General features: G+C 47.3%; 1 long non-coding RNA gene across 1 annotated transcript; it reads left to right on the top strand.

The window, feature by feature from the left end:
- Positions 1 to 818: 818 nt before the first annotated feature.
- On the top strand, positions 819 to 12,737 carry LOC135190571 (uncharacterized). Its single transcript, XR_010308565.1, has 5 exons — positions 819 to 1,055; positions 3,896 to 4,070; positions 7,235 to 7,579; positions 7,928 to 8,051; positions 12,657 to 12,737. It is a non-coding gene; the product is annotated as an uncharacterized LOC135190571 (long non-coding RNA).
- Positions 12,738 to 13,350: the final 613 nt, after the last annotated feature.

Here is a 13,350-nt window from a genome sequence, read left to right as displayed (position 1 = left end):
TTTTAGTTGCCCTTTTTTTCCCTTGCTAAAGAACAGGACTATTTGAACAAGAGCACAGAATTGCTGCAAACATTGAATTTGTGCCATTTCTCCTTGTTCTGTCAAGGTAGCTCCTGCTACCTCTTAGCTCTGCTGCAGTCATTGCTTCTGGGGGCACAGCAATGATTTTGGCCTCCACACAGAAAGTGCAGAACCTCCTGAGTCTGCCACATAAGGCAGAAAATGAAGCCAGAAAGGGCAAGAAGCTGCTGCTGCTGCTGCTGCTTCTACCTCTCAACAGATAACCTGGGCCCTTGGTGCATCTGAGCAAGAGTTGAATCTGGGCTGCCCCAAACTGGCTTCCTAACCCTAGGTGTGTTTGAAGGGAGGTTTGGTTTGCTCAGGAGCTGTCTGCAGCTAAAGCAGTCCTTGTCAATAGAATTCAGTCTGGAGAGGAGAAGGCTCTGAGCTGACCTTACTGTGGCCTTGCACTATCTGAAGGGGGCTACAAGAAAGCTGGGGAGGGACTTTTTAGGCTGTCAGGCAGTGATTGGACTGGGGGGGATTGGAACCAAGCTGGAAATGGGTAGATTCAGACTGGAAGTTCTTAGGTGTGAGGGTGGTGAAAGCCTGGAAGAGGTTGCTCAGGGAGGTAGTGGAAGCCTCATCCCTGGAGGTGTTTAAGGCTGGGTGAGGCTCTGGCCAGCCTGATCTAGTGTGAGGTGGCAAAGGGGTTGGAACTGGGTGATCCCTGTGGTCCCTTCCAACACTGACTGATTCACTGGTTCTAATTTCTCTTTAAAGGGTCATGAGAACTGCATTTGAAAGACCTGAAGGGATAAAGCTAATAAGGGACCCAAAGGCAAGTTCAGGACTGGAAAAATGAGTCCCAAAGAATCCTGATTTTACCTCCCTCTCTGGAGTCTGCAGGTGATCTGTGAGACAAACTCCATGCCACCTGTCCACACTGTCCAGCTCCTCACAGCAGCACGACAGGTGACAGCCAGGGGCCCAAACCCAGCCACCTCTGAGATGCCTGCAGGAGTCAGGAGGCTGCTGCTGGTCACTTCTCACAGGTAATTGGAGACAGAACAAGGGGGAATGGCCTCGAGTTGAAGCTGGGGAGCTTAAGATTGGGTATTGGGACTAAGTTCTTCACAAAGAGAGTGGTCAGGGACTGGAATGAGCTGCCCAGGGAGGTGGTGGAGTCACCCAGCCTGGATGTGTTTCAGGGTGGTTTGGGTGTGGTGCTTAGGGCTGTGGTTTAAGGTGACTCTTGTAGAGTAGGGTTCTAGGTTGGATTCTGTGAACTGGATGATCCTTAAGGTCCTTCCAGCCCTAACCATTCTGGGCTTGTAGGTGGGCACCATCACCAGGGGATGGAGAGGCAGAGCTTGGAGCCGGTGAGGCTGCCTGGCGGTGCCCACGCTGGGTGCGATCTGCAGCAGCCTGCGCGGTGCTGCCAGCATCCTCCTGCTCTGGGAGACCAAGATCCAACCTGGCTGTTTCTGTGATTTCTGTGCTGGAGGACAAGCTGCCATGCCTGAGAGCCATCCCATTTCATAGAATCATAGAATCAAGCTGAGCCTTTGCTTGTAGCTACCAGGACCCTTCAGAGTTGTTTGAACCAGAAATATCATAGAATCAAGCAGGTTGGAAGAGAGCTCCAAGCTCAGCCAGCCCAACCTAGCAGCCAGCCCTGCCCAACCAACCAGACCATGGCACTAAGTGCCCCAGCCAGCCTTGGCTTCAACACCTCCAGGCACATAGATTCCACCACCTCCCTGGGCAGCCCATTCCAATGCCAATCACTCTCTCTGCCAACAACTTCCTTCTAACATCCAGCCTCAACCTGCCCTGGCACAACTTGAGGCTGTGTCCCCTTGTTCTGCTGCTGGCTGCCTGGCAGCAGAGCCCAACCCCACCTGCCTACAACCTCCCTTCAGGCAGCTGCAGACAGCAATGAGCTCTGCCCTGAGCCTCCTCTTCTGCAGGCTGCCCAACCCCAACCCTCAGCCAGCTCAGGAAGGCTGCACGGGGAGCAATGTGGAAGCAATTACTTTAAGAGCCGTCTTTGGGGCAATTCCCAAGGAGACCTCAGAGCCTGTATTTATGAAGCCTATTGCATCGTGGCCCTAATGAAGCAATTAAGGCAAGAGTCCTCTGTGTTTGATCTAAATGTGGTAATTTTTACAAAAACATGGCCCAGTGATAGATACCCATAACTCAGAGGCCTTAATTGTACTTAATTTGTTTGGAATACGAATGTGCATTTAATTAAGGCAGGGCTGTGCCCACATGTTTAAAGAAGGGCTGTCAAGGAAAATTAAGACCCAGTTTGTTTTCAAAGTTACTGGTTTTTATCAGGCCAGGACAGCCATCTTCCAACAGAAGGTTACAGATAATTAGGCAGAGACCTCAGGCCCCCCCACCAACTCCCTCCCCCCCCAAATAAAATAGAGACACTGTACAGCTGAGAAAGCAGGAAGAGAAATTCCTTGATGAAGAAACATAAGAATAGGCTGTTCAGAGAGTCATGCATGGCTAGGAGTTGGTAAATGTGACCTGGTGTGTGCTTGCAATGTGGTTTGTGTACTGCAGCTCCAGCCCTGAGGATGGAGATTGGTTGTGTTTAGTGGCAGCTGGCTCCAGGACCAGAATCCATCCATGCTCAGGGACAACTGAATATGGAGAATCATAGAATTATAGAATCAAGCAGGTTGGAAGAGAGCTCCAAGCTCAGCCAGCCCAACCTAGCACCCAGCCCTGCCCAACCAACCAGACCATGGCACTCAGTGCCCCAGCCAGGCTTGGCTTCAACACCTCCAGGCACACAGACTCCACCACCTCCCTGGGCAGCCCATTCCAATGCCTTCTCTTCTGCAGGCTGCACAGCCCCAACTCTCCCTGCCTGTTCCCATCATCACAGGCATGTGCAAGTTTGGAAACCCTCAAATAAGATGCTGAAGGGGAAGGATGCTGTGGGAAGAGTGAGAGGCTGAGAGATGGTACCAGTGAGGCAAAACAAAGGCAGGGAGGTGCTGAACCATGGCAGACCCTGGGTCCCATCACTCATTCCCAAGCCCTGCTGAGGAGGTCTCTTTCCTGTGGTGCTGATGTGCCTGCCGAGCACATGGAACCAGTTTGCAAGCCCAGGACACAATTCTTCTGGTGGTAAATGAAGGTGTCAGGAGCTTCAAAAAGTCCCTCCCCAGGTCAAAAGTCCCTCCCCAGTCCTTCTGTAGCTCCTTTCAGGTACTGGAAGTCTGCTCTAAGGTCTCACTGCAGCCTTCTCTTCTCCAGGCTACACAGCCCCAACTCTCCCTGCCTGTTCCCATCATCACAGGCATGTGCAAGTTTGGAAACCCCCAAATAAGATGCTGAAGGGGAAGGATGCTGTGGGAAGAGAGGGTTAGACATGGTACCAGTGAGGCAAAACAAAGGCAGGGAGATGCTGAACCATGGCAGACCCTGGGTCCCATCACTCATTCCCAAGCCCCTCTGAGGAGGTCTCTTTCTCGTGGTGCTGATGTGTCTGCCGAGCACATGGAACCAGTTTGCAAAGGCAAGCCCAGGACACAATTCTTCTGGTGGTAAATGAAGGTGTCAGGAGCCTCACCCTGGCACTGGTGTTTAAAATTTTTGCAGCAATAACAGAGAATTTGAAAGGACATCAGAGGGGGATTTACAGGGCTCCTGGGAAATCAACTCTTTCCTGTTCCAACAGCTTCTTCATCATAACTTGCTTTGCCAGCCACCGAATGATGCTCTATTCATCTTGGTGTGCAGTGATTACAGAGCTGGGCCTGGCCCTCAATTTGTGCAATAACCTTTTGTTTTTTTCATTAGTATTATCATTATTTATTGTTGCTCCTTCCTTTTTTTTTCTCTTTTGGTCACCTTTTTGTCTCTCCAGCAAGTCCCAAGACTGCAAACTTTGGGCAGAGGTCCTGCTGCCTGAGTGTGTGTTCCAATGCATCCTGCGGATAAGGCAGATAGGGGGAGAAAGAAACAACAACAACAACAACCCAAACCCGACGTGGAGTGAAGAATTCATTTTGCTTCCACTCCTTTTGAATTAGCCTATTCATGTGCGTATCCTTTCCAGCCTGCCTGTCTCTGCCTGGGCATGGATTTACATAGCGATGTTGTAATTCACAGGTACTTAAATATCAAAGCGATGGAGCTGCTGCTCCCTGCATGTGTTCCTGAGGAGCCTCTCTGATTGCTTCGTGTATAAGGGAGCTTTGTCTGCTGTGGAAGCTTATTTAGGGTGGGAGTTTTGAGCTGAAATGTGGCCCACCCCCATCCTCATCTTGTGATGGATGCTAGCTAGGGTTAATAGTAAATAAAAATGAAATGGAATGGAAATGAAATAAAATAGAAGTGAAAATGAAATGAAATGAAATGAAATAGAAATAAAAATGAAATGGAATTGAATAAAATAGAAGTAAAAATGAAATGAAATGAAATAGAAATAAAAATGAAATGAAATGAAATGAAATAAAATAGAAGTAAAAATGAAATTAAATAGAAATAAAAATGAAATGAAATTGAATAAAATAGAAGTAAAAATGAAATGAAATGAAATAGAATTAAAAATGAAATGAAATGAAATAGAAATAAAAATGAAATGAAATGAAAAAGAAATAAAAATGAAATGAAATAAAATAGAAGTAAAAATGAAATTAAATGAAAAAGAACTAAAAATGAAATTAAATGAAAAAGAGCTAAAAATGAAGTTAAATGAAAAAGAAATAAAAATGAAATGAAATTAAAAAGAAGTAAAAATGAAATTAAATGAAAAAGAAATAAAAATGAAATGAAATGAAAAAGAAGTAAAAATGAAATTAAATGAAAAAGAACTAAAAATGAAATGAAATGAAAAAGAACTAAAAATGAAGTTAAATGAAAAAGAACTAAAAATGAAATTAAATGAAAAAGAACTAAAAATGAAATGAATTGAAAAAGAAGTAAAAATGAAATGAAATAAAATAGAAAATGAAATGAAATTAAAAAATAAAATGAAATTAAATGAAATAAAAATAAAATAAACGATAAAAATAAAATAAGTAATATAAAATAAAGTAAATTAAAATAAAGATAAAAATAAAGTGAAATAAAATAAAGATATAAATAAAGTAAAATAAAATAAAATTAGATAAAAGCAAAGTAAAATAAAATAAAGATAAAAATAAAGTAAAATAAAATTAAAATATAAGTAAAGTAAAATAAAATAAAGATTTAAATAAAGTAAAATAAAATAAAGTAAGATAAAAATAAAGTAAAATAAAATTAAAATATAAGCAAGGTAAAATAAAATAAAGATATAAATAAAGTAAAATAAAATAAAGTAAGATAAAGATAAAGTAAAATAAAAATAAAATATAACTAAAGTAAAATAAAATAAGATAAAAATAAAATAAAATAAGATAAAAATAAAGTAAAATAAATATAAAATAAAGTGAAATAAAATAAAAATATAGTAAAATAAAATAAAATAAAGTAAGATAAAAATAAAGCAAAATAAAGTAAGGTAAGGTAAAATAAAGTAAGATAAAAACTAAACTAAACTAAAGTAATATGAAATAAAGTAGGATAAAATAAAGACAAAAATAAACTAAAATAAAGTAAAATAAAATAACATAAAATAAAGTAAGATAAAACTAAACTAAAGTAAAATAAAATAAGACAAAATAAAATAAGTAAATGAAAGCAAATCAGGGGAGAGTTAGGTTGGAGATTAGGTGAAAGTCTCTTTGCTGCAAGAGTGGACAGAGATTGGCACAGGCTGCCCAGGGAGGTGGTGGAGTCCCCATCACAGAATCATGGAAGAGCACAGAAGCAGCTCAGGGAGAAACACAGACTCTTACAGACAGAGACACTCAAAGAATCACAGAATCAGGCAGGTTGGAAGAGAGCTCCAAGCTCAGCCAGCCCAACCTAGCACCCAGCCCTGCCCAACCAACCAGACCATGGCACTAAGTGCCCCAGCCAGCCTTGGCTTCAACACCTCCAGGGACAGCAACTCCACCAGCTTTGCTCTTGTCCTGTCATTTCACAGTGCCACAGAGTTAACCAGGTTGGAAAAGAGCTCTGAGATCGAGTCCCACCTCTCACCTAACCCATCTAATTAACTAAACTCTGTCACTAAGTGCTTCATCCAATCTCTTTTTAAATGCTTCCAGGCACAGAGACTCCAGCACCTCCCTGGGCAGCCCATTCCAATGCCAATCACTCTCTCTGCCAACAACTTCCTCCTAACATCCAGCCTAGACCTCCCCTGGCACAGCTTGAGGCACACCACCAGTGACAGCTCCCAACTGGGTGTGGCACCATTCATCACCACTCCCTGTGCCCAGCCCTCCAGCTGGTTCTTGAGCCATTTCAGAGTGAATCTTTCCAAGCCAGGAGCTGCCAGCTGTGCCAGGAGCTGATTGTGGCAGAAGGTGCCAAAGGCTTTGCTGCAGTCCAGGCAGATTACATCTGCAGCCTGCCCCACATGCACCAGGCAGGGAACCTGATCATAAAAGGAGCTCAGGTTGGTCAGGCAGGACCTGCCCTTCCTGAACCCATGCTGGCTGGGCCTGATGCCTTGGCCATGCTGTAGGTGCTTTGTGATGGCACTCAAAGTGACCTGTTCTGTGCCCTTGCCTGGCACTGAGGTCATGCTGAAGGTCTGGAATTTCCCAGTTCCTTCTGGTTCCCCGCCTGGAGATGTTCAAGAAGCCTGTGGGCATGGCACAGTGGGACATGGGTTAGTGGCTGTGGTGGTGTTGGGTTGTTGATTGGACTTGGTGATGATGCAGGTCTGCTCCAACTGAAGAAATTCTCTGGCTCTATAAAGGTGCAGATCAAGTGTCTGGGGCTCGTCCATGTTCTGATGCAAGTTTTCTGTACCGTAGGATTTGGAGGTTCATAGAATGATTTGGCTTGGAAGGGACCTTAAAGATCAGCCAGTTCCAACCCTCTGCCATAGGCAGGGACACCTCCCACCAGCCCAGGTTGCCCAAGGCCTTATCCAACCTGCCCTTGAACACCTTCAAGGAGTTCAGCGATCTCCCTGGGCAGCCTGTTCCAGTGTTTCCCCACCCTCACTGTCAAGACTTTCTTCCTCATCTCCAGTCTTGATCTGCTCTTCTCAAGCTCCAGTCCATTCCTCTCATCCTACCACTACAAGCCCTTGCAGAAAGTCCCTTTCCAGCTTTCTAGTAGGTCAGGTTCCATGCTCACAACTTTACCTTTACCTTAGCAGTGACTTCTGGATCCTGGGTCAAGCAAAGCCTACAAGCAGGAGGAGCTGCTTAGCCTGAGGCACAGCATTCCCAGAAGGGTATGGACTGCCCTGGAATTGCCTGAGCATCACTGATGACATCCCTGCAGCTGGAGGACATTTGTAACGGGTCCATCTGAAAGGCAGAGGGATGGAGCCTGTTTCCTGGGCAGAGAAGTTCTGAGAAGTGGCTGCAGTTCACAGGGACACCTAATCTGGACGTGGCTCTGATCTGGCTCTGGAATGTGTCATTCACCTTTGAAATCTTGGCTCAGCGTGGGTGGATCGATGGACAAGGCTGCTTGGTGTGTGGCTCTGGAGGACAAGGTACTGTGACAGCCAGTGGAGCTAGCTGAGTGGCTGGGAGTTGTGGAAATTCCACTGGGAATCTGTTCCCCCTGCGTTCTCCTACCTTGGGTAGCCAACAAGTTGTGAGCATGCAGGTCCTAATGAAGGCTGGCAGGGCAGCTGGGTTATCTGTGACTGCCTGAGAGCTCCTGCTCTGCAGGGAGAGGCAGACACTGCTCCTGAGTCCTCGTCGTGGGCTTTGCAGTTTCCAGTCCATTACAAGTGACAGAGTTGATAAGGAGCCTGTCTGTCAGTGGTGTCCCTGGAGGGATGAATCTTCAGCCCTTCCTCTGCTCCTAACAGAGCTCTCTCCTCATGCTCTTTCAGATCATGCCAGGCAGCAGGTGAGGAGGAACTCCACTGGGAGCCAGATCACAGCTTCCCAGCCCTGCCAAGCCTTGTCCCACACACTTCATAAGCAATGGCAGGTCTGGAGCAAACTTCTTCCCAGGTGAGTATGTTGGTGCTTAAAATAAATCTCTGCCTCTCGTTTTCTGAGTGGGTCTTAAGAAGTCTTGGAAGTTTGCTTTGTGAACAGCTCCAACCCACTGCCTGGGAAAGGAATGCCACAGCAGCCAGCATGGCTCTGGGTCTGTTGTCCATGGAGCAAAAAAAGGAAGCAAATCCCTGAAGCTGGGGCCAGCTGTGAACCATTTTGTGCAGCTACTTCCTAGAATCAGAGAATCAGTCAGAGCTGGAAGGGACCACAAGGATCAGCCAGTTCCAGCTCCTCTGCCATGGGCAGGGACACCCTATCCTAGAGCAGGCTGCTCAGAGCCTCATCCAGCCTGGCCTTAAACACCTGCAGGGGTGAGGCTTCCACCACCTCCCTGGGCAACCCATTCCAGGCTCTCACCACCCTCATGCTGAAAAACTTCTTCCTAACATCCAGTCTGAATCTCCCCATTTCCAGCTTTGTTCCATTGCCCCCAGTCCTCTCACTCCCTGAGAGCCTAAAAAGTCCCTCCCCAGCTTTTTTGTAGCCCCCTTCAGATACTGCAAGGCCACAAAAAGGTCACCTGGGAGCCTTCTCCTCTCCAGCCTGCACAGCCCCAGCTCCCTCAGTCTCTCCCCAGAGGAGAGGCACTTGTTGGCCTTGGTAAGCTCCTTCCATTTCTGGGAGGTGCACATTATTGAACCAGCCAAGGCCACACTGCAGTGGTGGGTGGGAGTTACAGCCCCCCCTTTGCAGCAGAGAGAGGAAAGGGGAGATCTGCACAGAAGCTGTCTGGCTTCAGCAGAGACCTTGCAGGCTAATCCAGGAGGATGTGAGTGGCAGAGTCGCCTCTGGCAGTGACCTGGCCATGGCCAGAAGGGCAGGGATAAAGCAGGGGGGGTTGCAGCCCGAAGCACTGATGTGAACCATCACTGCAGTGACAGAGATGGGGTTCCTTGGTAATGAAGATGGGTGCTGCTCACCAGGCTGAGCCTCATCTTTTGTGCTCTCCAATCTGAGATGACCTCTGCCTCTGCCAGAGTCCAGGTGTTGCTTTCCAGTGCTCATGTATGAGGAATAGAGACAAGACAGGCAGACAGGCATCTATGACTGACTGAGAGCCCTGGGGCTGTTTGATCTGGAGAAGGAAGGCTGAGGGGAGAGCTGATCAATGTCTATAAGTGCCTGAGGGGTGGGGGTGAGGATGAGGGTGCCAGGCTCTTCTCAGTGGTGCCCAGTGACACGACAAGGAGCAGTGGGTACGAGCTGGGGCACAGCAGATTCTACCTCCACGCAAGGAAAAGCTGCTTTGCTGTGAGGAGCAGGCTGCCCAGAGAGATTGTGGAGTCTCCTTCTCTGGAGCCTTCCCACCCCTCCCTGGATGCATTCCCGGGTGACCTGCCCCTGGGTGATCCTGATGATCTTCTGAAGTCCCTTCACCCCCTGCCCTTCAGGGATGTATCCGGATGGATGTGCGCACAGCTGTGTGCTTGACTACTCCCCCACATCGCTCTGCAGCGAGATTCCTCTCCCCTGCCTCCAAACTGCCTTCTTTTTCTTTCCCTTATGATAGCAATTTTAACTCCACTTTGTCACAGCTTTGTGTCTGATGCTCCAAAAACTGTTTTTCCTAAGGGTTGATCCTTAACCCCCAGCAATACCATTAGGAAAGCTGCACGGAGCAGTCAGTCCTGAGAGCAAGTTGGCTTCTCAAGTCCTGGAGAGCTTTATTTACAATTCAGAGATTGGAGGATCTAAGGTAACCATTTCTCCAGTGTCATGCATTGCCCTGCTCTAGTTTTTGTCTGTGCTAATTATTCTGTGTGGTTTTGAGATGGAGCCAAAAGTGGGTTGTAGGAAAATGTGTATCGCTAAAACTTAGGTCCCCAAAGCCAGAAGTAAAACAAGCAGAGAGAGATCATTATCTGCAGCAGACCCTTAGTAGCTGTGTACAGGAAAGAAAATCCTCATTCCTCTGTTTTCTGTTTCTTTCCTTTCTCTTTCCCCCCCCCCCCCCCCCCCCCCCCCCTTTAAGATCCAAGTTTTATTTCTGTCTGTTTTTGGAAGCATCTTTGAGGTGCACACTTAGGGCAGACAGTGCATTTATTCTGCTTCAGCTCCTTCTTCTTTCCTTTTCTTCTTTCTTCTTCCTTTCTCCTCCTCCTCCTCCTTCTTCTTCTTCTTCTTCTTCTTCTTCTTCTTCTTCTTCTTCTTCTCCTTCTCCTTCTCCTTCTCCTTCTCCTTCTCCTTCTCCTTCTCCTCCTTCTCCTCCTTCTCCTCCTTCTCCTCCTTCTCCTCCTTCTCCTCCTTCTCCTCCTTCTTCTCCTCCTTCTTCTCCTTCTTCTCCTTCTCCTTCCTTCTTCCTTCTTCTCCTTCTTCTCCTCCTTCTTCTTCTTCTTCTTCTTCTTCTTCTTCTTCTTCTCCTCCTTCTCCTTCTTCTCCTTCTCCTTCTCCTTCTCCTTCTCCTTCTCCTTCTCCTTCTCCTTCTTCTCCTTCTTCTCCTTCTCCTTCTTCTCCTTCTTCTCCTCCTTCTTCTCCTTCTTCTCCTCCTTCTTCTCCTTCTTCTCCTTCTTCTCCTTCTTCTCCTTCTCCTTCCTTCTTCCTCCTTCTTCCTCCTTCTTCTTTCTTCTTCCTCCTTCTTCCTCCTTCTTTCTTTCTTTCTTCTTCTTCCATGCTCTTCTTCTTCTTCCATGCTTTTCTTCTTCCTTCTGCTTTCTTCTTCCTTCTTCTTTCTACTTCCTTTCTTCTTCTTTTCTTCTTCTTCTTCTTCTTTCTTCTTTCTTCTTCTTTCTTTCTTCTTTCTTCTTTCTTCTTCTTTCTTCTTTCTTCTTTCTTCTTTCTTCTTTCTTCTTTCTTCTTTCTTCTTTCTTCTTTCTTCTTTCTTCTTTCTTCATCTTCTCCTTCCTTCTTCTTTCTTCTTCTTCTTCTTTCTTCTTCTTCTTCTTTCTTCTTCTTCTCCTCCTTTTTCATCTCTTTGACAGGCTGTGGCTGGCTCTGCTGTGGCCTCTTTGTGTGGCCTTCAGCAAGTCACTTAACCTTCCTGTGCATCAGTTTACTCATTTGTAAGAGGAGTATTATAATAATAGACACCCCTCAGGGGCTCTGCCAGACTGAAATCATTAATGCTGCTGAAGCAGGTTGTAAGCCTGAGATTCAAGGTGCTAAATAACAGCAATGTATTCATGTTTTTCTACTCCAGCTCCTTAGAGAAAGAGCAAAGCAGCAGGCTGGCAGGTGTGGGTTTGCAGGTTGGGAGTCAGTGGTGCAGTACTCAGAGGTGTCAGTGCAGCACAGCTCCTAAATCCACTCTTGATTTTGGAAAGAGCCAACATTCCCCACAGGGAAGGCTCCCAGTCTGAGCAGCTTTCTGAGTCAGCTCTGCAAGAGCAGGGATATGAGAGCAAGGTCAGCTCTGCCTGTCTGTACCTCTCTGTGTACCTTCTGTATCCATGACCTCAGCAGGAGCATCACTGCTCTCAGTGAGTGATTGGAGAGCAGCCCTGAGGAGAGGGATCTGGGGGTGCTGCTGGAGGAGAAGCTCAACAGGAGCCAGCAGAGTGCACTTGCAGCCCAGAAAGCCAAGCAGAGCCTGGGCTGCAGCAGCAGCAGTGTGGCCAGCAGGGCCAGGGAGGGGATTCTCCTCCTCTGCTCTGCTCTGCTCTGCTGAGACCCCACCTGGAGTACTGCATCCAGTTCTGGAGCCCCTGGGACAAGAGGGCTGTGGAGATGCTGGAGAGTGCCCAGAGCAGGGCCAGGAGGATGCTCAGAGGCTGCAGCAGCTCTGCTGTGAGCACAGAGTGAAAGAGTTGGGGCTGTGCAGGCTGGAGCAGAGGAGGCTCCCAGGTGAGCTTCTTGTGGCCTTCCAGTGCCTGAAGTGGGCTACAAAAAAGCTGGGGAGGGACTTTTCAGGCTCTCAGGGAGTGACAGGATGGGGGGGAATGGAGGTGGGGAGAGTGAGGCTGGATGTGAGGAGGAAGTTGTTGAGCATGAGAGTGGTGAGAGGCTGGAATGGGTTGCCCAGGGAGGTGGTGGAGTTGCCATCCCTGGAGGTGTTCAAGAAAAGACTGGATGAGGCACTCAGTGCCATGGTGTAGTTGGCTGGACAGGGCTGGGTGCTAGGTTGGACTGGATGAGCTGGGAGGTGTCTTCCAACCTGGTTGATTCTATGATTTCTATGATTTCCCCTCCCTGGAGGTGTTTGAGGCCAGGCTGGCCGAGGCTGTGTGCAGCCTGCTCTAGGGTAGGGTGTCCCTGGGCATGGCAGGGGGTTGGCACTGGCTGCTCCTTGTGCTCCCTTCCAACCCTGACTGATTCCATGATCACGGCCCCAGGAATATCACCGGAGGGGGTGGGGGGAGGAAGCCTCCTAAGGTTGGCAAAACCCATCCAGAAGGCAAATCACTGAATGCAAGAAGGGAGCAAACTACCAGCTGTGCATGTGCAGCAGGGAGGCTGAGGCTGAGGCTGGGTGGGATGGATGGATGGATGGATGGATGGATGCTGCTGAGCATGACCTAACGCCGCAGGAAAGGAAAGCAAAGCAACCACAGACCTCAGCATCTAACTGGGTATGAATATTGAACCAGAGGTCCTTGAGTAATTGTCCTTTCTTCACTCCAGGGGTGAAAAGGCTACATTAGACATTCACTAGCAGCAAATGGCAGCTGACATCTCTTTAAGTGAAGCTTGGAATTTCTTTCCCTGCCCCCCCCCCCCCCCCTCCTTTTCTTTCTCTTTCCTTTTTTTTTTTTAATGGCCAAGCATAAATCTTTTAAATTATAAATCAATAAATAGTTAATTCAATAATAGGAATCCTCTAAATATTTAATGAGTCATAGGCAGGCTGGCTCTGGAAACTGGATGTTGATGGAACTGTGTCAGAGGGATTTGAATCAAACTTTTCCAAAGTCCCCACGTTAAAATAGTTATTGACTTAGAGGCAGGGACTGGGGAGGACTTGGTGGGAAGCAGAGGGGAGGTGGAGAGCTTTAGCAAACATTTTTTTGCTGATGTGGGAGCAGCAGCTTGGTTTTAATGAGGCATTCTGGAGATTTTTCGGGCTGGGTTAATGTTCCCACACACAGAAATGAGTAAGAAGCTACCCAGGTAAGGTTTTGGGTGTGTATGTTCATTAAACATGTGTGCCCAGGTGGGCAGCAGAGCCAGTGGCATCCTGGGCTGGCTCAGGAGCAGTGTGGCCAGCAGGACAATGGAGGTTCTTCTGCCCCTGTGCTCATCACTGCTCAGGCCACACCTTGAGTGCTGTGTCCAGTTCTGGGCTCCTCCATTGCAGAGAGATGTTGAGGTGCTGGAA

Source organism: Pogoniulus pusillus, chromosome 36 (assembly GCF_015220805.1).
Source record: "Pogoniulus pusillus isolate bPogPus1 chromosome 36, bPogPus1.pri, whole genome shotgun sequence".
Taxonomy (NCBI): Eukaryota; Metazoa; Chordata; class Aves; order Piciformes; family Lybiidae; genus Pogoniulus; species Pogoniulus pusillus.
This window is presented reverse-complemented; position numbering and strand designations above follow the sequence as displayed.